Source organism: Acipenser ruthenus, chromosome 33, assembly GCF_902713425.1.
Source record: "Acipenser ruthenus chromosome 33, fAciRut3.2 maternal haplotype, whole genome shotgun sequence".
In the NCBI taxonomy this organism is placed as follows: domain Eukaryota; kingdom Metazoa; phylum Chordata; class Actinopteri; order Acipenseriformes; family Acipenseridae; genus Acipenser; species Acipenser ruthenus.
In genome coordinates, this window is record NC_081221.1 from 12786879 (window position 1) to 12809917 (window position 23039).

Sequence of the window (23039 nt, forward strand, 5' to 3'; positions counted from 1 at the left end):
ACTGTATTCCAGCAAGTTAATAGAGTGCCCCCCGGTACAATCACAGCTTCCTGTGCTTTCCACATGCATTTCCAGAGCTTAGCCATGTTTCAGGATGCTTCACCATGTTATTCCTGTCATTTGCTATGCATGCTTGTATTTTACTGTCCCATGCTTTCACAGTGTTTTACTACACTGTGCTGTGCACAGACCCTGCTATACCACAGTACATTCTAGAAGGGTCCCTGTGGTTTAACATTCCCAAATGTTCTCATGTTTTTCTGTGCTATTTACATGGCAAACATCTCAAAGCCATTGCATTCTATAGCAAGTCCTACTCCCTACAGTAAACAGGAAGACTGTCCATGAAAGCGTGTCATGTACCTACCGCATTGTGATCTCCAGCATTCTGGTTATTCCCATTAGCATTCGCTGAAAATGGAAAGGAAAACAAAACAAGAGTCAATAATCTTTACAAGCACGGGGAGGTGTTGTGGAAATAGAGTCCAGTTAGACAAGAGCCAAGAAACCAAGGGCAGGGTTTGAACTGTTTTTTAAAACCCCAAAAGTAAGGACTAAAGCTAAGGTTTACAATTTTAGAAAAGCAAACTATGAAGGTATGAAACAGAGACTAACAGAAGTAGATTGGAGGAAAATAGAGAAAACATCCACAGAAAAAGGATGGCTGTTTTTTTAAAAATGTAGTACTAGAGGCGCAAAACAATTACATCCCAAAAGTAGACAAATCTAAATCTAAAACAAAATGGCCAAAATGGTTTAATAGATCAATTAATAAAAATATTCAGCTAAAAAAGGCACGTTACAGAGCGTTTAAAAGGGACCAAAAACAAAGCACACAGAAAGAGTACTTGGAACTGCAAACACAAGTCAAAAAGGAAGTTAGAAAGGCCAAGAGAGAGATAGAAATCAATATTGCTAAGGGGGCTAAAACCAATTCCAAAATGTTTTTCTAATATTATAACAGCAAGAGAACTTTCAAAGAGGAGGTTAAATGTCTAAGAGACACAAATGGCAAAATCATAGATGAAGAAAAAAAAAACAGCAAATATATTAAATGATTACTTTTCACAGGTTTTTACAAAGGAGGACATGGACAACATGCCCCACATGTCGACCTGTTCCTGTCCAGTTTTAAATAACTTTAGCATAACAGAGGCAGAAGTGTTAAAGGGACTAGGAGTTCTTAAAATAAACAAATCCCCTGGGCAGGATGAGATCCTCCCAATAGTACTCAAAGAAATGAAAGAAGTTATTTACAAACCGCTAACCAAGATCATGCAACAGTCTCTTGACACAGGGGTTGTACCGACAGACTGGAAAATAGCAAATGTAATACCGATCCACAAAAAGGGAGACAAAACCGAACCAGGTAACTGCAGACCAATAAGCCTGACTTCTATTATATGTAAACTTATGGAAACCATAATAAGATCCAAAATGGAAAATAACCTATATGGTAACAATATCCTGGGAGATAGTCAGCATGGTTTTAGGAAAGGAAGATCGTGTCTAACTAACCTCCTTGACGTTTTTGAGGATGCAACATTGACAATGGATAATTGCAAAGCATACAACATGGTTTATTTAGATTTCCAGAAAGCTTTTGATCAGTATTAGGTCCTCTTCTCTTCCTAATCTACATTAATGATGTAGATTCTGGTATAGTAAGCAAACTTGTCAAATTTGCAGATGACACAAAAATAGGAGGAGTGGCAAACACTGTTGCAGCAGCAAACAAAGTATTGATCTTGCTCTTATTGTATTATTACTTGTACTGTAACACTTGAAATGTTTTTGCTTACGATTGTAAGTCGCCCTGGATAAGGGCGCCTGCTAAAAAATAAATAATAATAATAATAATAATAAAGGTCATTCAAAATGATCTAGACAGCATTCAGAACTGGGCAGACACATGGCAAATGATATTTAATAGAGAAAAGTGTAAAGTATTGCATGCAGGCAATAAAAATGTTCATTATAAATATCATATGGGAGATAGTGAAATTGAAGAAGGAATCTATGAAAAAGACCTAGGAGTTTATGTTGACTCAGAAATGTCTTCATCTAGACAATGTGGGGAAGCTATAAAAAAGGCCAACAAGATGCTCGGATATATTGTGATAAGTGTTGAATTTAAATCAAGGGAAATAATGTTAAAACTTTACAATGCATTAGTAAGACCTCACCTAGAATATTGTGCTCAGTTCTGGTCACCTCATTACAGAAAGAATGGAAAGAATTATCCCGGGTTTAAAAGGCATGTCGTATGCAGACAGGCTAAAAGAATTGAATCTATTCAGTCTTGAACAAAGAAGACTACACGGCGATCTGATTCAAACATTCAAAATCCTAAAAGGTATAGATAATGTCGACCTGAAAAAAGAAACGAGGACCAGGGGTCACAAATGGAGATTAGAAAAAGGGGCATTCAAAACAGATAATAGGTGGCACCTTTTTAGACAGAGAATTGTGAGGGTCTGGAACCAACTCCCCTGGGATCCTTCAAGAAGCTGCTTGATGAGATTCTGGGATCAATAAGATACTAACAACCAAACAAGCAAGATGGGCTGAATGGCCTCCTCTCGTTTGTAAACTTTCTTATGTTCATAACTGCTTTAAACTGCCCCCTACAGGTGAGACTGTGCCTTTACAAGCAGGGTGGAGGAGGTGTTGTCTCAATAGAGTCCAGTTAGACCGGAGCTGAGAGATCCAGGGCAGGGTTTAAACAGCTCCCATTGTAGGTTGTGGTAAAACAAATGAAAAGCTTAATCTGTTACCTGCTCTCCTTTTGTACTTTAAAATGACAAAGACTGCAGCACCTATGATGCCGATGACAGCAGAGACGGCTACTGCAGAGAGGATAGCGGGAGCTGCTGATGGTCTAGTTGTCTGGGTTGCTGATGGTCTAGTTTTCTTGGTTGTGGTCGTTGTTGTTCTTGAAGTAGATGAATCTGTCTTTGGAGGTTCTGTAAGCACAATTCAATTTACATACAAAGGATGCCTTAATATCTGACACAGCAGCCAGTACCTTCTACACAATTGACCACCGCCAAAGACAAAGGGCCCAATTCACGTCCCAGTGGTAAAACTGGAGTGAAGACTGGAGGTGTGTTATCACTCCTCAAACTTCACTCCTTGCTCCCGCTGTAATTCACCAACGTCCTCATGGCACTTTGTTCCGTGCTCTCATGAATTGTTACTTTCTGTTAATACCACCTTTTATATCATGATAGTGAGACTCTTACCTTATTATCTCCTAATAAATTGCCACACGCTCCCTCCAGCACAGCTGGCTGGAGGCACATCAGGATAATGTAGCTTGTATTAAAATGCCTTTGCTTTAACTAAAAATGGCTCAACAAGGGAGCACATTTTAACATTCATGTTCCAATAGAAGTTTATTACATGAGAGACTTGTAAAAATGGTTTTCTTTCAAGTTGTATTTCTGTTACTTTCAAGCAACAGTCGTGTGAAATGTATTATTAGATGCCGTGTATGATTAGTGGATAACCATAGTCAATGATTTTTTCCTTAAATGATGAGGCACAGAGAAACAACCCCTGATTTAGTTAAAGTGATTACAATTTCACATGATAACTAACACTTTTTCATTCGTACTACTGTACCTGTATATTAAAACAGGGAGTGGGTGAAACCGGACCAGGACAAACCTGGCCGGACAGGACACTAAAACAATGAGAAGCGTCTTGAAAACTACACCACATTCTTACTGCGTCACTAATTCAAGCAAACACACTGAGCTGTGTGGGTTACATCATTTACTGAAGGGTATCAGCACTGATATTAAGACAGAAATGGTGCAAACGCCAACAAAAAATTCTGTGAATCGGACCCAAAGTCAGTTATCTACAGGTAATGGCCGCTGCAAAGGGTACTAATGCTGTTCTAGACATTGTGTGTATTTAAATGTGTTTTAAGCTGTTTGAAATGTATGTCGCTGTTTAAAAGCGAGTTTCAGGATTCTAAAGCTCCAGTCGCTTTAGAGGTTTAGCTTTTAAAAGTCCCATTAGCTTAATTTACATCTGGGATAATGACTGAACTCGCTGTGCTTAGAAACTGATTGACTGAGAAGATCTGTGAGCTTTACAATATGGGATAATGAAGGGACTTTGAACACACAGCTTCAATGGTAAACACAAGGGTTTGGTGTTGGCAGCCCTTCTCAGGTTCTGTATTCTAGTTTGCTTTTGTTATGAATGTGTGGATGTTATTTGAAATTATACTGCATGTTATGATTCTAACAGAAACCCCTGTGTGTTCATCCACAGTGAATACATTACACAAAACAACCAATCAAAAGAAATCAACAATCTAAACCCAAGCAGTCAGTAAGTTGTCAGTAAGGACTGCAGCTGAAATCTGCCTAGCAGAGGTCCAAATGCCAGTGGAGCAGAAGAACATTTTGTTCAGCAAGAAAAAAACAAAACAAGAGAGCTGTAACGTAACTGACCAGCAGGAAAATGACCCTTAAACAAACCCCATTGTCTGTGTGTGCTGAAAACAAGGCAGGGTGTTCATGTAGTCACACACAGGACCTTGAGTGGTTTCAGCAGTTCAGCACATATTCTTAATTTTAACACAAGTACTCACCAACCAGAGAACATGTTTATTATATTTACCTTGAACTGTCAGTTTAACAGCCCTGTTAGTGACACATATCCCATTGATCCACATGTCACACGTGTAATCCCCAGTGTCCTCCAGTCTGAGCTCAGAGATTAGCAGAGAGGCGTTTCCAGAGGAGACTTCATCAGACAGCTTCACTCGGCCGCTCCACTGTGCACGGATGGGTGCTGAGGGGGTCTTTGAGTTGATTAATAGAACAGGTCCTCCCTGATCTGGATATGCAAACCATCTGACTTCTACATCCTGCCCAGGGGTGGGGGTGTAAGAACAGGGCAGCACTGCTCTCCCCCCAGCTGAGCCAGAGACAGCAACATGGTCTGGTGCAGAGCAATCTGCTATAAGAGAGAGAAGAGACAATAAACTCAATGGAATAAACACCTACATTCTTCTGTTGATGATATTTCGCTTGTTTCCTCGTATTTTTGACGTTGCAGATCTTTCAAAGACAACGCTATCGATGAAAAGTTTCTGCTGCTTCCTGGTTCCAATTATTTTGTGTTTGTTTGTTTATTTAACCAGGAGATTTACCCATTGAGACCGAGGCCTCATTTACAAGGGGGTCCTGGAAAACAATAAAGGACAAATACAACACAAGCAACACAATAAAAACATGTGGTTCAAACTCAGTCAGCAGCATTGTGACAGGGCAGCGGGAGCGGCTGGGGGACCCAGAAATTGGGGAGGCATAAAATATTAGCAGCGGGTCCGACTGTTTCACTCCTGTTTTTACATTTGAAACGATTCTATTCAATACAAATGCTGCCATTTACATAAACACTTGTGTTTGTTTACTATACGATACAGCAACAAAGCAAAGCGCTAATAAGTGAATATGCAATCGTGAAACCAGACGATAATACCAACACCGTGTGACGTGGTGACCTACGTCACTTTATTTAGGCACGTTTGATTGTGTTATTGTACTATATTCACGTTTTGATTTGTCACTTTTAGATTTAATGTTAGTTCGCTTGTTTTATTTTAACAGGTTTATTTTGGCACGTTACTTTGTTGTAGATTTGCAGACAGTGTGTTTTGCCCCATTGTATTCCGCAGGTAGGTTTTCATTCTCTTCAAGCATGGAAATGAAGGTTCTGCTGCCACGCTAGTCACTGGAATGGTTGGCATGAACTTCAGCAGCTTCCACACTTGTGGTACGGTTTATGAAAGGTCGTTCTCCGTGATGGATTGCAATAGCGCTCCTGTGGTTTATGGAAAGCTGCATCCTCGTACATAGCGTGCAGTTCATTCTTCAACCTTTGTGTGAAACAGCATCTTTGTCTCATCAACAGGGAATCCCTTTGCTTTTGAGAAGTCTTCAGAGCAGTGCTTCTCAAACGTTGCCATAGTGAGCCTCCCTGAGCTATGAAAAAATATCTGCGCCTCCCCAGTTTACTAAAACAATATAACAAACTGAAAATCCTGTATGTTGCAAAACAATGAATAAAAGAGTAGAAGGGATTTGATCAGTATAGAGCAGTATGAGTTTCAGAAGTATTCATTCAGAAACAGAACAAATGGAAGCAGCTAAAATCTTATTTTTTTTGTCCTGTTAAGTTTCTTATCTTAGTTGGTTTTAATGTAACTTCACAATTGCTGCTTCTGTATTATTAGGTGTATACTGTTGTTTAACTCTGTTATTTAAATGGGCTGCTTGTGGCAGTTGTATGTGTGACATGCTATACAAATGTATTTTGGTGTGTATTTTTCTGCTATGTTCTGTACAGTGCTTTACGATACTTTTGTATAAAAAGCGCTATATAAATGCGATAAATAAAGAAATAAACTCATAGCGCTTCCTGTGTAAAATCATGACGGGTTTAGATGCTAAGGCAGGGTTGTCGTGTTTCGAGATGCTGGTGTAGCTTGCAGGGCTGCATGCTGTGGTTTGCCAGGATTTCGCCGCACATTTGATTCCTCGGTGTATCGCTGGACCCGCTCCATGTAAAGCCCAGTTTTAAATATGCTTGTAATGATGTGCAGTTACATATCATGACCACAAGGTGTCACTACTAGATTTGATAGTAAGTTATGAGGTAGTTTTCCAGGCTATAGGAAGTTTCGAAAAATAACTTAAGAAAGCATGTCAATAAAAGACTAGCACAAGCTAGCTGTTCATTAATAACAAATAGATTTCATTATTGAAACATTAGTGAACATAACAATGCTTCCTCATATTTTCTGCTTCTGTGTTTTGCTGGATCCTCCGCTGCTGTCCTCTCTTCGGTTTGTGTTGTTCGTTTTTCTCCCTTTGTCACAAAACGATCCGTTTCTCATTAAAGCTGTTTCTCTCTGTAAGCTGCTGCTCAGACTGTTTTCAAGTTTACTTGAGGGGGTGGAGAACGTTATTTGAGTTATTTTTTAAATATAATACATTTAAAATATATAATAATTTGTAATTTTCTTCAAATCATCCAACGTCTCTAAATAAATAAAGGACACACAGCTCGCTCCTCCCTTGGCACGTTGCCACGCCCCATGGTTTGAGAGCCGCTGCTTAGAGAGTCCAAGATCTACAATCCTGAAGTGGAGCTTTTTTCATGTCAGCAAACCTCTCTGATAGCTGACAAATGATTCCATCCAGGACTTCAACACGCAGGCGCGGGGGTCTCTCCAAAGTGTTTGGGTCGGTGTCCTCATTAAAGCAGCTGAGCCCTTGTTCATAATCATCCCAGTCACGGCGGAGTCTTTCTCGTTTGCGTTCCTCTCCATGGCCTCGGAGCTGTACAGTTTCTTCATAAAATCCCTCAAACTTGGCATCTTCCCCGAGTTGCTTCAGTGCATGTAGGGGACTGTCGAGTCGTTCAAACGATTTCCTGAGATCCAGAGACTGGAGAGTTTGGAAGAGTATCTCTGTGTGTCCAAATATTGCACGAAAGACAAGTGTCACACGAAAAATCGTCCCCCTTCCCTTGGAAAGTGGTCGCCCCAGACTCATTTCCCCCCCCCCCCCACCAATTTTCATTATGAAATCTAGTTATCCCCCCCCCCCCCAATATATGAAAAAAGGAACAACGCCAAGTCAGAAACACGCAGCTTCAAAAGATAATAAAATATCCTCCATAACCGAAACTATAATTGAACACAGTATACATTAAAAAAAATAGTGTCTGTTTTCTTTGTGACCCAACGTTATCTTTCGCCAGTCAAATCGTAGAGTGCCTGAATAAAGTTTTATAGATACACGAACAGATCTTCTGTTGCATCTTGTTTAGCAGCCGCAGCTATCCCAGATATAATAGATTTGGTTACATTGTTTAGCGTCAGGAGTTTAAGCATGATTTAACTGCGCAGCAGATTCCCCAGTTGGATGATGAGCTGATAATATCTCTTTAGCAATGAAGCAGGCACGGTGACGTCACCATAATGATAAACAGTAATGCCGCGGGAGTTTTGTACTAAAGCAGGGTCAGCTGCTGCAGGGAAAACAAAGTTTATTTCTCAAACTGACCATTTTAAGAAATGTGAAAGCAGAACGCACAGAAATACTTGGTACTGTAATTAGGAAGTGTGCTGTAAGATTGCACACAGTTTAAGATTGCACACAGTTACTGGTACACCTGGTGTTGGAAACACTGGTACTTGAGATGAAAAGGTTGAAAACCACTGGTCTAGATGGACCCTGCATAATAACTGAAGGCTGTGTACAAAACATCTTAGAAATGTCTTCATGGAGAAAGAACAACATGAATAAACAGACAGATTTTGTCTTTTGCTGCCAGTATCACATTGTTCTCATATTTCAAACCATAAGTATCTATTTCTGAAACGTCTGCTCCAAAATGATTTGTACCCATAAGGAACATGACATGACAAAGAATACAATCTACATGGAATTGTTAGTTTGCAACTTATAAATTATTGCAGAAGTTAAAACCTTAAAACTTACAAGAGACTAAGTCAAGTAGACAGGCGTTTTGGCTAGTGCCTTCATTACTGTACCTGACTCAGTTGTTCTTTCAATGCTAAAATGTAATTAAATGCTGCCTTTTGCAATTACAAATCCATTTCACCTGAGAGAAGAGTTTGTTGCAGTTTAAAATATTGTGGAGTCTTCCCTGACATTTCACATATTTTACACTGCTAGATGTACTGTTAGATCCATAATCGTCTTACAAACAACTTGTTAGTGTAAAATGCTGCTCCCTGTATAGTTTGTAATATAACAGTGTTTGTGTTTGTCCAAAGCTGTTAGTGCTCTGTAGGGAAATCCCTAAACAGCAATGTGCCCCCTACTTTAGTAGAGGTTGTGAAGCACTGCTCTGAGAGAATCACTTACCTGCTGTGAGGTCAGCGCTGTTTAAGATCAGTAGCAGTGCCAGAACTTGCTCAGTGCTCAGATCCATTCTCCTCTCCTCTCTCTCTCAGTTTCAGCACAAAGTCCAGCACTCGGGTTAAACTCTATTTGTGTTTGATGCTCTCAGCTCTGTGACCGCACTAAATGCATATTTCCTGTACTGTTTGTTTTATCAGAATGGTCTGACCACCTCCAGTTCTCAGTGTTGTCTGTGGTTTCAGTAAGACACAAACAGCATGGGTTTCAAAATGGATGGAAATGTAAAAATCTACATTTAATCGAAGTCTTTTAATTTGCTTTGGTTTAGTTATGGACTGGATTTAGAAAGTATATTTTCCAAGAAGGATTTCACGTTTTTACTTTTTGACTATCTGGGTCGTTTTCACAAATGTTGTTAGTTATTTAAAGACTTCTTTATTTTTGAAAATCGCTGGATGTTTATTTATTTCCAGATCAATACCATCAACAAACCCTATACAGTCAGCACTCACATATCCCACCCTATAACATTTTGCCTTCAGTGACGGTTAAACGCGTGTGACGCATATCTGATTACTGTATTTCATTTTGTCCCATTCCAACCCTTGTCTGTTTTTCAGGGAATACAATGTCAAAAATACACAGCTGAAAGGACTGTGTTTTAAAATAAGTGGGCTTCCAGTTAGATGTTCTGTAGGTGGTCTTGTTGGTACAGTACTATATTTTCAACAGGAGTAGTATTTTAATTCAGAGCGATATGATTCTAAAAATATCCTACTTGCCAAAGAGACGACTGTGGACACGTGGACTGTAATACAGTACATACTTTTAAATCCGGTAGGTATTGTACCAGTATGTAAAATGACCTGTTGACGACCCAACAGCAAAATGAAATCAAAATGTCATTGTATTTATCATTGTATTGATCTTGCTCTTATTGTATTACTTGTACTGTAACACTTGAAATGTATTTGCTTACGATTGTAAGTCGCCCTGGATAAGGGCGTCTGCTAAGAAATAAATAATAATAATAATAATGTTACCCATGCACAGAACTGCGGACAACGTAAAAGGAAATGCAATTAGCAAAAAAACTGTTTCCACAATTAAAACCGTATCCAAAGTCAGTATTGAAAGTTGCAGAATATAGTGCTTGATAAGGCCCTAATGTCACGGTTCATTTGCAAATGAAAATGCACAAAAGCAACTAAAGATCACAGCTTAAAAAAATATACCTCATGGTATCTAATGTACAATAAAGACAGACTGATTTGCGAATGTTAAAAAAAAGCATGCTGTGACGGATAATCAAATAAATTGTAATATTGAAGAGATGAGCTTTGTATCAGAAAACTGGTGAAGGAGTCGGAAATCGCGTGTGACGGGTAAGTGCATTCAATTGTTACACACACACACACACACACACACACACATATATATAAATAATGGGAATTGATTTGTCAAGTTTGTTTTAAATACTAATAATTAACACACACAATTAATTGGTGCATTGGTAATTCATGAAGCTTTTCTTGTGTGCTGTTAAGCATTAAGAGGTGAAGGGGGTGTGATTAACATGAGATATTATATTAGCTGTCTCGGCTCTATCTCCATACAAGGTGTGAAACAAGTTCTTTATCTCAAGCTTCACACATTCTGCAGTACGCCTCAGCCACAGTGTGGTCAGCTTAAGCCTCACGTCATCTGCTTTAAACGTTTAGGACACACGTCATGTGATAATATTAGAATCAACCATCACTTCTGTGTGAAAGTATATTTAAACTTGAATTCTTCAACTTCGTGAAAGTGATTTTGCAATGAATTGCTATGGAATAAACCCAGCATGATCCCTCTCTGTCTACCTGCCCATATGAAAGCTCAGCAAAGATCAAGAACAGTTTTGTGTGGTAAATGAGAGGCAAAGAGGGATTCAAAAGCATGGTGAAGCACAGTAAACTGCAGCAGTACTGTGCAAATTCCTCACGGTTAAACATTCTCAGTTTTTAATCATCAGCCCTTTAAAAGCTCTCCGTTGCTGTTTCTGACACAGGAAGTCTATCCAAAAGTGTCTGTTTTGTTCAGAGCAGCACAGGGCACAGAGCAATCTGATTGTGAACACTGTTACAAAGGGAGAGCATATGGGGGGAAAACAGATTAAGCAGAATTGTATCGCCCAAAAAATAATGTATGAAATATAATAACATATGAAATATAAAATCAATTGCAAGTTGTTCTTTGCTGTTTTTCATCTGGATTTTCACCACTGCTGTACATGACCTGTGTGATCCCACATTCTACTGAGATAGCTGCTAATTATGCCTCAGGATCGGAACCTGTGCTTGTATTTATTTCTGCATACAAACCATGAGCGTCTTATATCAGGTTAGAAGTGGATGAAGTCTCCATAGAAACATCATCAGTCCCTGTTGTGTGTGTGTGTGTGTGTGTGTGTGTGTGTGTGTTGTGCGGTGTGTGTGTGTGTAGTATATGCTGTGCAGTGTGTGTGTGTGTGCAGTCTGCAGTTGTTTGTGCTGTGCAGGTGTGTGTGTGTCTGCAGTGCAGTGTGTGTCTGCAGTGTGTATGCTGTGCAGTGTGTGTAGTGTGCAGTGTGTATGCTGTGCAGTGTGTGTGTGTAGTGTGCAGTGTGTATGCTGTGCAGTGTGTGTGTGTGCAGTGTGTGCTGCACCGTCCTTACGTATTCTGAGCCCTGGCGGTGAGATGAGGTTCAGAGCTCTGTAAGCACATCATGCAACATATTCACACCACGCATGTGTTGCTCTTTTGTATAGTGGTTGCTCTTCTGCATAGCGGCGATAGGGAGCCAGTGCAGAGAGCGGAGCAGCGGTGTAGCGTGGGAGAATTGAGGAAGGGAAAAGACAAGGCGAGCAGCAGAGTTTGGATGAGCTAGAGTGGATGGGAAGCAGAGGCAGGGAGGCCAGCCAGGAGGGAGATGCAGTAATCAAGGCGGGACAGTACCAGGGGCTGGACTAGGAGCTGGGTGAAGTAGTCGGTGAGGAAGGGGAGAATTCTGCGTATGTTGCTGAGGAAGAAGTGACAGGAGCGTGCCAGAGTAGAGATGTGCTGAGAGTAGGAGAGGGAGAGGTCGAGGGTGACACCGAGGTTCTTGGTGGATGAGGAGGGAGAGAGGGGGGTGGATTCAAGAGGAATAGAGATAGAGAGATCAGCAGTGGGGAGGAAGAAAAGGAGATCTGATATGCAGAAGTTGAGGTTGAGATGACACAGACACAGACTTGTCAAAATAAATTGCTATAAAGAACCAGCATTGCAAAGAGAATAAAAAAAAGCTACTTCCTAATCAGTTTCTGTTTTAGTCAGAGTCAGAACTATTAGGCTGTATTATTTTCACAGTGATCACGGATTTCACGATTTCCCCATATCTGAAAGAATAGTGGACATTTATTTGCACTTAAATTATTAAATGCAGTGAAAAACATGATACAAGGTAAAGGGACAGAACAAAAATGAGACTGAAGCTACTTCCTCTTTGCATTTCTTTTTTAAATGTTAGGTATAAAAAGACAAATCACTAATCTTGCATCAAATAAGCCAGACCTCCTTTTCTGCATCTCATTCATCAGAGCTGTGTAATCCATGCCATTGTTTCCTATTCCTTGTGTTGATTTTGGCAGCTGTCCTCTGCTTGGCACTCACATGCTCCAGTGCCTGCAGCCCAGCATGATCACCTTTGCATTGGCACAGCACTCAGACTTCACACACCCAGCAGCAAGGAGCACCAACATGTAGTGGAGTGTGGCAGAGTGGCATCCATCTGGAAACCCGCTTATCCAGCCGGGATGAAACTTGGGAACATTCTGGACAAAGCATCTTTTTAATGTGCAGCTGCAAAGCCAGCAACTTAAAGCAAATGTCAATAATTCAAATGAAAAGACGTGTTGTATTGGACTTGAGGAACACCGGCGAGTCTAAACCTTTAGAACAAACAGAAGCAACACAGAATCGGAAATGAAACAACATGAATGACAGGGATAAGAAAAAAGAATGACCTTTTATAAACCCCAATTTCACCTTTAACAGAAATGCATGTTTAACGTGTATCATTCATTGCTCATTTAAATGTATATGCCTTCTTATTGCTTTATCACTTCTTACCTGTCTTGCACATGTATTCACTGTGTCGGGTTCAGTGTGCAGTATTGACAGAAACACATAGTTAAGCAAACATACATTTTGATTTTCAAACATGACGTCTGGTACTATACCAGGTTAAGTACATGTCAGTAATTAGGGAAGCAGGTGATTGGTTACTGACAGGAAAGAAGCCAGTGAAGGGGTGGAGACAATTTTACCCTCCAGGTGAAATGATTCAGGAAGTACAAGACCATCTGAAAGCATGCCTTGTAAACAGAGATTTCTTTAACTTCTTGTAGTACCAGATAGCATGTTTTAAATGAAAATCCACAAGTGCTACAACATGTTCTTACAAAACTGCACATTGAATACCTATCAAGTGAATTGGGCTGCATGGCGGTGAATATGTATGGGACTAACACTTTAATGAAACTTACCCAAATACCTGTAACGGGAAGTAGAGCTGCTGTTTTTAAAGCTCTGATTAACAATATAATGCAAGTTATATTATAAATAATGTAGGCTAGGTTATCCACATGTCCAAAAGCGCATTGCTGTTCAAAAAACCCATATAGCATCCACATAGCGTATAGTCTCCATGTTATCTTTAAATGTACACTTCAGAATTGAAGAAATACACATTTAAATATATTGTAGCAATATTTTAACAAGGATTACAGAATTGCACAATGTAACTCTCTCAAAACAATACAAACCAATACACTGAAGTAAAAACATTCAAATGAACACAGTTGTAAAGTGCATGCAATCACAATAAATACACATTATATTAAGTGACAGAATATATTTATAACAACCCAAAAAACTCCATACCTAAAAATATAAGCAGACCACTGATTATAGTTACAAAGATAAAACCCCATGCAATTTAACCAGGCTTTACATTCTATACAAAAACACCTAATATTAAATAAAGATATGACGGAGGACATCTTGAAGCAACACTTCCCAGTAGTGTTGCCCTGTGTCCCTGATTTCCTGGATCGTCCCGGTTTGGAGGAAGGTGTCGTGGGAATTCAATATGACTTCCCAGGACACTAAACGCCAGCACCATAAACTGAGCACAGGTTAGATACATCAGGATACAATATTACTGCAACACACACACAATATGAACTGGTTGTCATGTCAACACTAGAATAATAATAGAACCCAGATTCGAATCACCTGCTCAAGAGTGTTTCCTGCACTGGCTCTTATAGCCAAGAGGGACAAAAAACAAAAGGTCCAAACTGACTGCCATTTAATGACACGCCTTTCTGTCATCAAGGCAATTCAGTGTCACGCTTCCTGTTCTACATCCATACCAGTTATGTACAAAACAAATCCTATACTGTGCAGTTTCCTCTTCTAACTTGTTCATCCTCATTTTATTTATAGCTAATATTACACACAAATACTGCTACATTGTGAAAGAGAAATAAAACAAACTGTCAGTATTACACAACTGGTACCAAACTGAACACTTGAGTTCTTGAATGGAGCCTGCAGGTTAATGATTTGTTTTGTAATATTAACAGTTCAACAAAAAATAGAGCAAATTGTATTGTGTTGTAAAGACCCTGATGCATGAGGCCAGTGTGTTTGTGGTGAGCACTGTGCTGTTACGCTGAAAGCTCCCGTGGTCAGTTTGCAGTTTCCCCATGCGTGCGTCCTCCCTTTCCCATAGCTTGCAATAGCAGCTCCTTCTGCTTACACTCACAAGAGTATAAAGGGTGAAATGCACATGCATTATTATTATTATTATTATTATTATTATTATTATTATTATTATTATTGGTAAGCAAGTCTGAGAGGTTTTGTTACTCCAGTGTTTTTGTTTGAGTTATGAGTGGCACATGTTCTTACACTGACAACAAATAAAACAGAGACCAGGTGAAAAGTGCTGTTCAATATAAATGACAAGAAGGTCAGTCCATGGATGCTTAGAACTGACTGAAAGATAAAAGCTAAATCATGAGAGTCTGGAGAGCTGTGGGAGTCTTTTAGAACTGCGATTGCTTCATGAAGGAAATGTTGCTGTGATTAACCCAATATACATTTGCAGGGAAGCAGAAGGAACCAAAACCAAAAGCATAAGCGAGACAACCAACTTTTGAAAAAGGCAGTTAGCTACAGCAGTGACTAGAAACCTGCTGTCCAGGTGTGTAAAAATACACACAGATCATTCTGGTGAAACTAACAGTACAGGAAATATTCATTTAGAGCTGAGAGCATCAAACACAAATAGAGTTTAACCCGAGTGCTGGACTTTGTGTTGAAACTGAGAGAGAGAGGAGAGGAGAATGGCTCTGAGCACTGAGCAAGCTCTGGCACTGCTACTGATCTTAAACAGCGCTCTCCTCACAGCAGGTAAGTGATTCTCTCAGAGCAGTGCTTCACAACCTCTACTAAAGTAGGGGGCACATTGCTGTTTAGAGATTTCCCTACAGAGCACTAACAGCTTTGGACAAACACAAACACTGTTATATTACAAACTATACAGGGAGCTGCATTTTACACTAACATGTTGTTTGTAAGACGATTATGGATCTAACAGTACATCTAACAGTGTAAAATATGTGAAATGTCAGGGAAGACTCCACAATATTTTAAACTGCAACAAACTCTTCTCTCAGGTGAAATGGATTTGTAATTGCAAAAGGCAGCATTTAATTACATTTTAGCATTGAAAGAACAGCTGAGTCAGGTACAGTAATGAAGGCACTAGCCAAAACATGTTACTGTTTATTGTTCAGTAAAAACAAGTTTAAATCCCAGCGTGTTTGTTCTGCTTTTTACGATATTAAATACACCACAGCAAGCGCGTTGTCATATATTTGAGATATTTTCATTGGTACAATCTGAGAGCTAAATTTAGTGAATGTTGTTTGTACTTCTGCCATCGAGTAATCTGCAGTACATTTCAATTTGAATTCCCTTCATTTTTTTCTCATCAGTACACTTCCTAATTACAGTCCCAAGTATTTCTGTGCGTTCTGCTTTCACATTTCTTAAAATGGTCAGTTTCAGAAATAAACTTTGTTTTCCCTGCAGCAGCTGACCCTGCTTTAGTACAAAACTCCCGCGACATTACTGTTTATCATTATGGTGACGTCACCGTGCGTGCTTCTTTGGCTAAAGAGATATTATCAGCTCATCATCCAACTGGGGAATCTGCTGCGCAGTTAAATCATGCTTAAACTCGTGACGCGAAACAATGTAACCAAATCTATTATATCTGGGATAGCTGCGGCTGCTGAAGAAGATGCAACAGAAGATAAAACATCTGTTCCTGTATCTATAAAACTTTATTCAGACACTCTACGATTTGACTGGCGAAAGATAACGTTGGTTCACAAAGAAAACAGACACTATTTTTTTAATGTATACTGTGTTCAATTATAGTTTCGGTTATGGAGGATATTTTATGATCTTTTGAAGCTGCGTGTTTCTGACTTGCCGTTGTTCCTTTTTCCATATATGGGGGGGGGGGGGGATAACTAGATTTCATAATGAAAATTGGTGCGGGGGGGGGGGGACCAATCTTCATAGCATACACTTTGAAAATGAGTCTGGGGCGACCACTTTCCAAGGGGGACCATTTTTCGCGTGACATTTGTCTTTCGTGCAATATTTGGACACACAGAGGTACTCTTCCAAACTCTCCAGTCTCTGGATCTCAGGAAATCGTTTCATCGACTCGACAGTCCCCTACATGCACTGAAGCAACTCGGGGAAGATGCCAAGTTTGAGGGATTTTATGAACAAACTGTACAGCTCCGAGGCCATGGAGAGGAACGCAAACGAGAAAGACTCCGCCGTGGCTGGGATGATTATGAACAAGGGCTCAGCTGCTTTAATGATGACACCGACCCAAACACTTTGGAGAGACACCCGCGCCTGCGTGTTGAAGTCCTGGATGGAATCATTTGTCAGCTATCAGAGAGGTTTGCTGACATGAAAAAGCTCCACTTCAGGATTGTAGATCTTGGACTCTCTAAGCAGCGGCTCTCAAACCATGAGGCGTGGCAACGTGCCAAGGGAGGAGCGAGCTGTGTGTCCTTTTATTTATTTAATTAATTATTTATTTTGAGACGTTGGATGATTTGAAGAAAATTACAAATTACTATATATTTTAAATGTATTATATTTAAAAATAACTCAAATAAAATAACGCAAAAAAGTTTTGTTTAACTTGCTAATGTTCCTTAGCAACTGTGGTACGTCACACGTACGTTGCGTGTTTCCCTCCTCCTCCCTCCTCCCCCCCCCCCCCAGTAAACTTGTAAACAGTCTGAGCAGCGCGCTTACACAGAGAAAATATATAAAGGAAACAGGAAAAGAAGGGAAGTTATAATAAATAAAGATGACAGAAAAATAAAGTAAAACAAAGACAGACAAAGGACTACAGATAGAGGGCGCTAATCATCTAAAATAATAGATGGAATGCGCCCTATAGATTAACCAGAAGAAGAAGCAGCAGCTTACAGAGAGAAACAGCTTTAATGAGAAACGGATCGTTTTGTGACAAAGGGAGAAAAACGAACAACACAAACCGAAGAGAGGACAGCAGCGGAGGATCCAGCAAAACACAGAAGCAGAAAATATGAGGACGCATTGCTATGTTCACTAATGTTTCAATAATGAAATCTATTTGTTATTAATGAACAGCTAGCTTGTGCTTGTCCTTTATTGACATGCTTTCTTAAGTTATTTTTCGAAACTTCCTGTATCCTGGAAAACTACCTCATAACTTACTATCAAATCTAGTAGTGACACCTCGTGGTCATGATATGTAACTGCACATCATTACAAGCATATTTAAAACTGGGCTTTACATGGAGCGGGTCCAGCGATGCACCGAGGAATCAAATGTGCGGCGAAATACTGGCAAACCACAGCATGCAGCCCTACAAGCTACACCAGCATCTCGAAACACGACAACCCTGCCTTAGCATCTAAACCCGTCATGATTTTACACAGGAAGTGCTATGAGTTTATTTCTTTATTAATCGCATTTATATGGCGCTTTTTATACAAAAGTATCGTAAAGCACTGTACAGAACATAGCAGAAAAAATACAAACCACAATACATTTGTATAGCATGTCACACATACAACTGCCACAAGCAGACCATTTAAATAACAGATTTAAACAACAGTATACACCTAATAATACAGAAGCAGCAATTGTGAAGTTACATTAAAACCAACTAAGATAAGAAAGTTAACAGGACAAAAAAAAAAAAAAATAAGATTTTAGCTGCTTCCATTTGTTCTGTTTATGAATGAATACTTCTGAAACTCATACTGCTCTATATTGATCAAATCCCTTCTACTCTTTTATTCATTGTTTTGCAACATACAGGATTTTCAGTTTGTTATTTTGTTTTAGTAAACTGGGGAGGCGCAGATATTTTTTTCATAGCTCAGGGAGGCTCACTATGGCAAAGTTTGAGAAGCACTGCTCTGAAGACTTCTCAAAAGCAAAGGGGTTCCCTGTTGATGAGACAAAGATGCTGTTTCACACAAAGGTTGAAGAATGAACTGCACGCTATCTACGAGGATGCAGCTTTCCATAAACCACAGGAGCGCTATTGCAATTCATCACGGAGAACGACCTTTCACAAACCGCACCACAAGTGTGGAAGCTGCTGAAGTTCATGCCAACCATTCCAGTGACTAGCGTGGCAGCAGAACCTTCATTTTCATGCTTGAAGAGAATGAAAACCTACCTGCGGAATACAATGGGGCAAAACACACTGTCTGCATTGGCCTGTATGTCAATGGAATCAACCTGACTTCCGGAGCTCAAGAGCAAAGGCTGTTTCCATGGCAGCGTGATTGACAGTTTAGCGAGGATGAAAGATGGACGAATGGGATTGTTATGAAAGTAATCGAGATAAGGAAACGCTGTTGTTGTTATTGTTCAGTTACCAGCAATAATATTATGATACTGACACACAGTTAAACTGCATTTCATGTTGTTTCTAATTCTTTATTAATATTTGGGTTTACATACACACAGGGAAAGGCACAGGGGCTGCAGTCATTGCTTCTATTTAGTATATTCCTCTCTGTGGAAACAATTGCTGCACTAAATGTAAACATTTCGGGTATTCTGGGGGGATCAAACATACATGTGTGTAAAGTGCTTTATTTCAAATGTGCAACACTTGGGTTTCCGTCATAATTTAAAGTCTGATAATGCCGCGGCGTTATTGAAGCAAGCTTGTTGGTTGACAGTGAATTAGACTGATTTTTTTTTTTTTATCATAGTCGTTCCCTTTGATTTTTTATAATAGGCACAGTAGTGTCTGATTTATTATTTATTATTATTACACGGTGTTGGTATTATCGTCTGGTTTCACGATTGCATATTCACTTATTAGCGCTTTGCTTTGTTGCTGTATCGTATAGTAAACAAACACAAGAGTTTATGTAAATGGCAGCATTTGTATTGAATAGCATCGTTTCAAATGTAAAAACAGGAGTGATACAGTCGGACCCGCTGCTAATATTTTATGCCTCCCCAATTTCTGGGTCCCCCAGCCGCTCAGGCTGCCCTGTCACAATGCTGCTGACTGAGTCTGAACCACATGTTTTTATTGTGTTGCTTGTGTTGTATTTGTCCTTTATTGTTTTCCAGGACCACCTTATAAATGAGGCCTCGGTCTCAATGGGTAAATCTCCTGGTTAAATAAACAAACAAACACAAAATAATTGGGAACCAGGAAGCAGCAGAAACTTTTCATCGATAGCGTTGTCTTTGAAAGATCTGCAACGTCAAAAATACGAGGAAACAACCAAAATATCATCAACAGAAGAATGTAGGTGTTTATTCCATTGAGTTTATTGTCTCTTCTCTCTCATTACTGTAGCTTGCCCTTCACCAGACCATGTTGATGTCTCAGGCTCAGCTGGGGGGAGAGCAGTGCTGCCCTGTTCTTACACCCCCACCCCTGGGCAGGATGTAGCAGTCAGATGGTATGCATATCCAGATCAGGGAGGACCTGTTCTATTAATCGAGTCAAAGAGACGATCCTCAGCACCCATCCCTGCGCAGTGGAGCGGCCGAGTGAAGCTGTCTGATGAAGTCTCCTCTGGAAACGGCTCTCTGCTAATCTCTGAGCTCAGACTGGAGGACACTGGGGATTACACGTGTGACATGTGGATCAATGGGATATGTGTCACTCACAGGAATGTTAAACTGACTGTTCAAGGTAAATATAATAAACATGTTCTCTGGTTGGTGAGTACTTGTGTTAAAATTAAGAATATGTGCTGAACTGCTGAAACCACTCAAGGTCCTGTGTGTGACTACATGAACACCCTGCCTTGTTTTCAGCACACACAGACAATGGGGTTTGTTTAAGGGTCATTTTCCTGCTGGTCAGTTACCTTACAGCTCTCTTGTTTTGTTTTTTTCTTGCTGAACAAAATGTTCTTCTGCTCCACTGGCATTTGGACCTGTGCTAGGCAGATTTCAGCTGCAGTCCTTACTGACAACTTACTGACTGCTTGGGTTTAGATTTTTGATTTCTTTTGATTGGTTGTTTTGTGTAATGTATTCTCTGTGGATTAACACACAGGGGTTTCTATTAGAATCATAACATGCAGTAGAATTTCAAATAACATCCACACATTCATAACAAAAGCAAACTAGATTACAGAACCTGAGAAGGGCTGCCAACACCAAACCCTTGTGTTTACCATTGAAGCTGTGTGTTCAAAGTCCCTTCATTATCCCATATTGTAAATCTCACAGATCTTCTCAGTCAATCTGTTTCTAAGCACAGCGAGTTCAGTCTTTATCCCAGATGTAAATTAAGCTAATGGGACTTTTAAAAGCTAAACCTCTAAAGTGACTGGAGCTTTAGAATCCTGAAACTCGCTTTTAAACAGCGACATACATTTCAAACAGCTTAAAACACATTTAAATACACACAATGTCTAGAACAGCATTAGTACCCTTTGCAGCGGCCATTACCTGTAGATAACTGACTTTGGGTCCGATTCACAGAATGTTTTTGTTGGCGTTGGTACCATTTCTGTCTTAATATCAGTGCTGATACCCTTCAGCAAATGATGTAACCCACACAGCTCAGTGTGTGTGCTTGAATTAGTGACGCAGTAATAATGTGGTGTAGTTTTCAAGACGCTTCTCATTGTTTTAGTGTCCTGTCCGGCCAGGTTTGTCCTGGGCCGGTTTCACCCACTCCCTGTTTAAATATACAGGTACAGTAGTACGACTGAAAAAGTATTAATTGTCATGTGAAATTGTAATCACTTTAACTAAATCAGGGGTTGTTTCTCTGTGCCTCATCATGTAAGGAAAAAATCATTGACTATGGTTAGCCACCAATCATACACAGCATCTAATAATACATTTCACACGACTGTTGCTTGAAAGTAACAGAAATACAACTTGAAAGAAAACCATTTTTTTTACAAGTCACTCATGTAATAAACTTCTATTGGAACATGAATGTTAAAATGTGCTCCCTTATTGAGCCATTTTTAGTTAAAGCAAAGGCATTTTAATACAAGCTACATTATCCTGATGTGCCTACAGCCAGCTGTGCTGGAGGGAGCGTGTGGCAATTTATTAGGAGATAATAAGGTAAGAATCTCACTATCATGATATAAAAGGTGGTATTAACAGCAAGTAACAATTCATGAGAGCACGGAAAAAAGTGCCATGAGGACGTTGGTGAATTACAGCGGGAGCAAGGAGTGAAGTTTGAGGAGTGATAATAACACACCTCCAGTCTTCACTCCAGTTTTACCACTGGGACGTGAATTGGGCCCTTTGTCTTTGGCGGTGGTCAATTGTGTAGAAGGTACTGGCTGCTGTGTCAGATATTAAGGCATCATTTGTATGTAAATTGAATTGTGCTTACAGGACCTCCAAAGAGAGATTCAACTACTGCAACAACCCAGAAAACCAGCCCATGCCCAACCCAGCACGGGAATGCAGCAGCACAGAGGAGATCGTACTGCATGAAACCGCTTTGATAACTGGATTCTAATTGGATTGCATGTTCCTGTATTTAGTGAGTGTTGTGAGTTAAGCGGAAGTTCAATTATTCCTGTGTGTTGCTGCTGCTGGTTCCCTATGCCAGTATAGTCCATTGTGAAAGAGTATTGCTGTTACTGTAACCCGCTGCATCCTGCCTGTGCCTGCATCTCTTCATTTCTATATCATTTTAATAAGAGCGCTTTAGCATTTTGATATATTTCAGGTTCTATTCATCACTGATAGCTATTAGTTTATTTTTTGTATAATTTAGTTGGTGCTGTTTACTATAGATAATTGTTAATAACAGTTTTATATTAGTGATGTGAAGACAGTTTAGAATTTGTTAGTGATTCCTTAATTTTTATATTACATTACTGATTGAAAAGTACATTTGTTAATTATTTGCTTAGTATAACTTAGTTATTCCTGATTACTATTAAATGTTAATTGCACAGTACCATATCTTATTGCTTTTCCTTTTTTGCTTATGAAAAATAAAATATTTAGCTGTGTCCTGTGTCTTGGCATTTTACTATACAATCCTCAGCCTCATTAAGAGAGCCTGTGTGCTACAGAAGGTATGAAATTCCTTTTTTTAAGATTCTATTGCACTTGTTACCATAGCCAGATTTTAAGAATATTTGGCATCATAATGCCTAATTAGCATACAAACAAACCCCTGTTTCAAAGATACAATATCTAATAAAGTTCTGTCACGTGGTCCCTAGTGGGCTTCCCCCAGAAATGTTAAATAAAGGAGTAAAAAGGCTTCTGAACATTGCACACTGAATCCTCCCAATTGTCCTCTGAATGGACTGCAGCCCAGAATGGATGTTTTGTGTCTCCATCATTGCTGCAGTTGTAGTAGCCATATACTGTGTGCCATTAGCCCATTGCCAATTCGGTGTGTCACAAAACAGTCCAGCACAGGCAGGAGCAGGGCAATATTTTACATGACATCCATAACTTCAAAATACTGG

General features: G+C 39.7%; 2 long non-coding RNA genes across 2 annotated transcripts; one reads left to right on the plus strand and one right to left on the minus strand.

Annotated features, from left to right (window-relative positions):
• Positions 1-12321: 12321 nt before the first annotated feature.
• LOC131704987 (uncharacterized) lies at positions 12322-14431 on the minus strand. Its single transcript, XR_009310106.1, has 2 exons — positions 14223-14431; positions 12322-12874 (listed from the first exon to the last, which is right to left on the minus strand). It is a non-coding gene; the product is annotated as an uncharacterized LOC131704987 (long non-coding RNA).
• Positions 14432-17317: 2886 nt separating this feature from the next.
• LOC117964761 (uncharacterized) lies at positions 17318-22571 on the plus strand. The gene is made up of 3 exons (XR_009310098.1): positions 17318-18930; positions 19919-20260; positions 21943-22571. It is a non-coding gene; the product is annotated as an uncharacterized LOC117964761 (long non-coding RNA).
• The last annotated feature ends 468 nt before the right edge of the window (positions 22572-23039 follow it).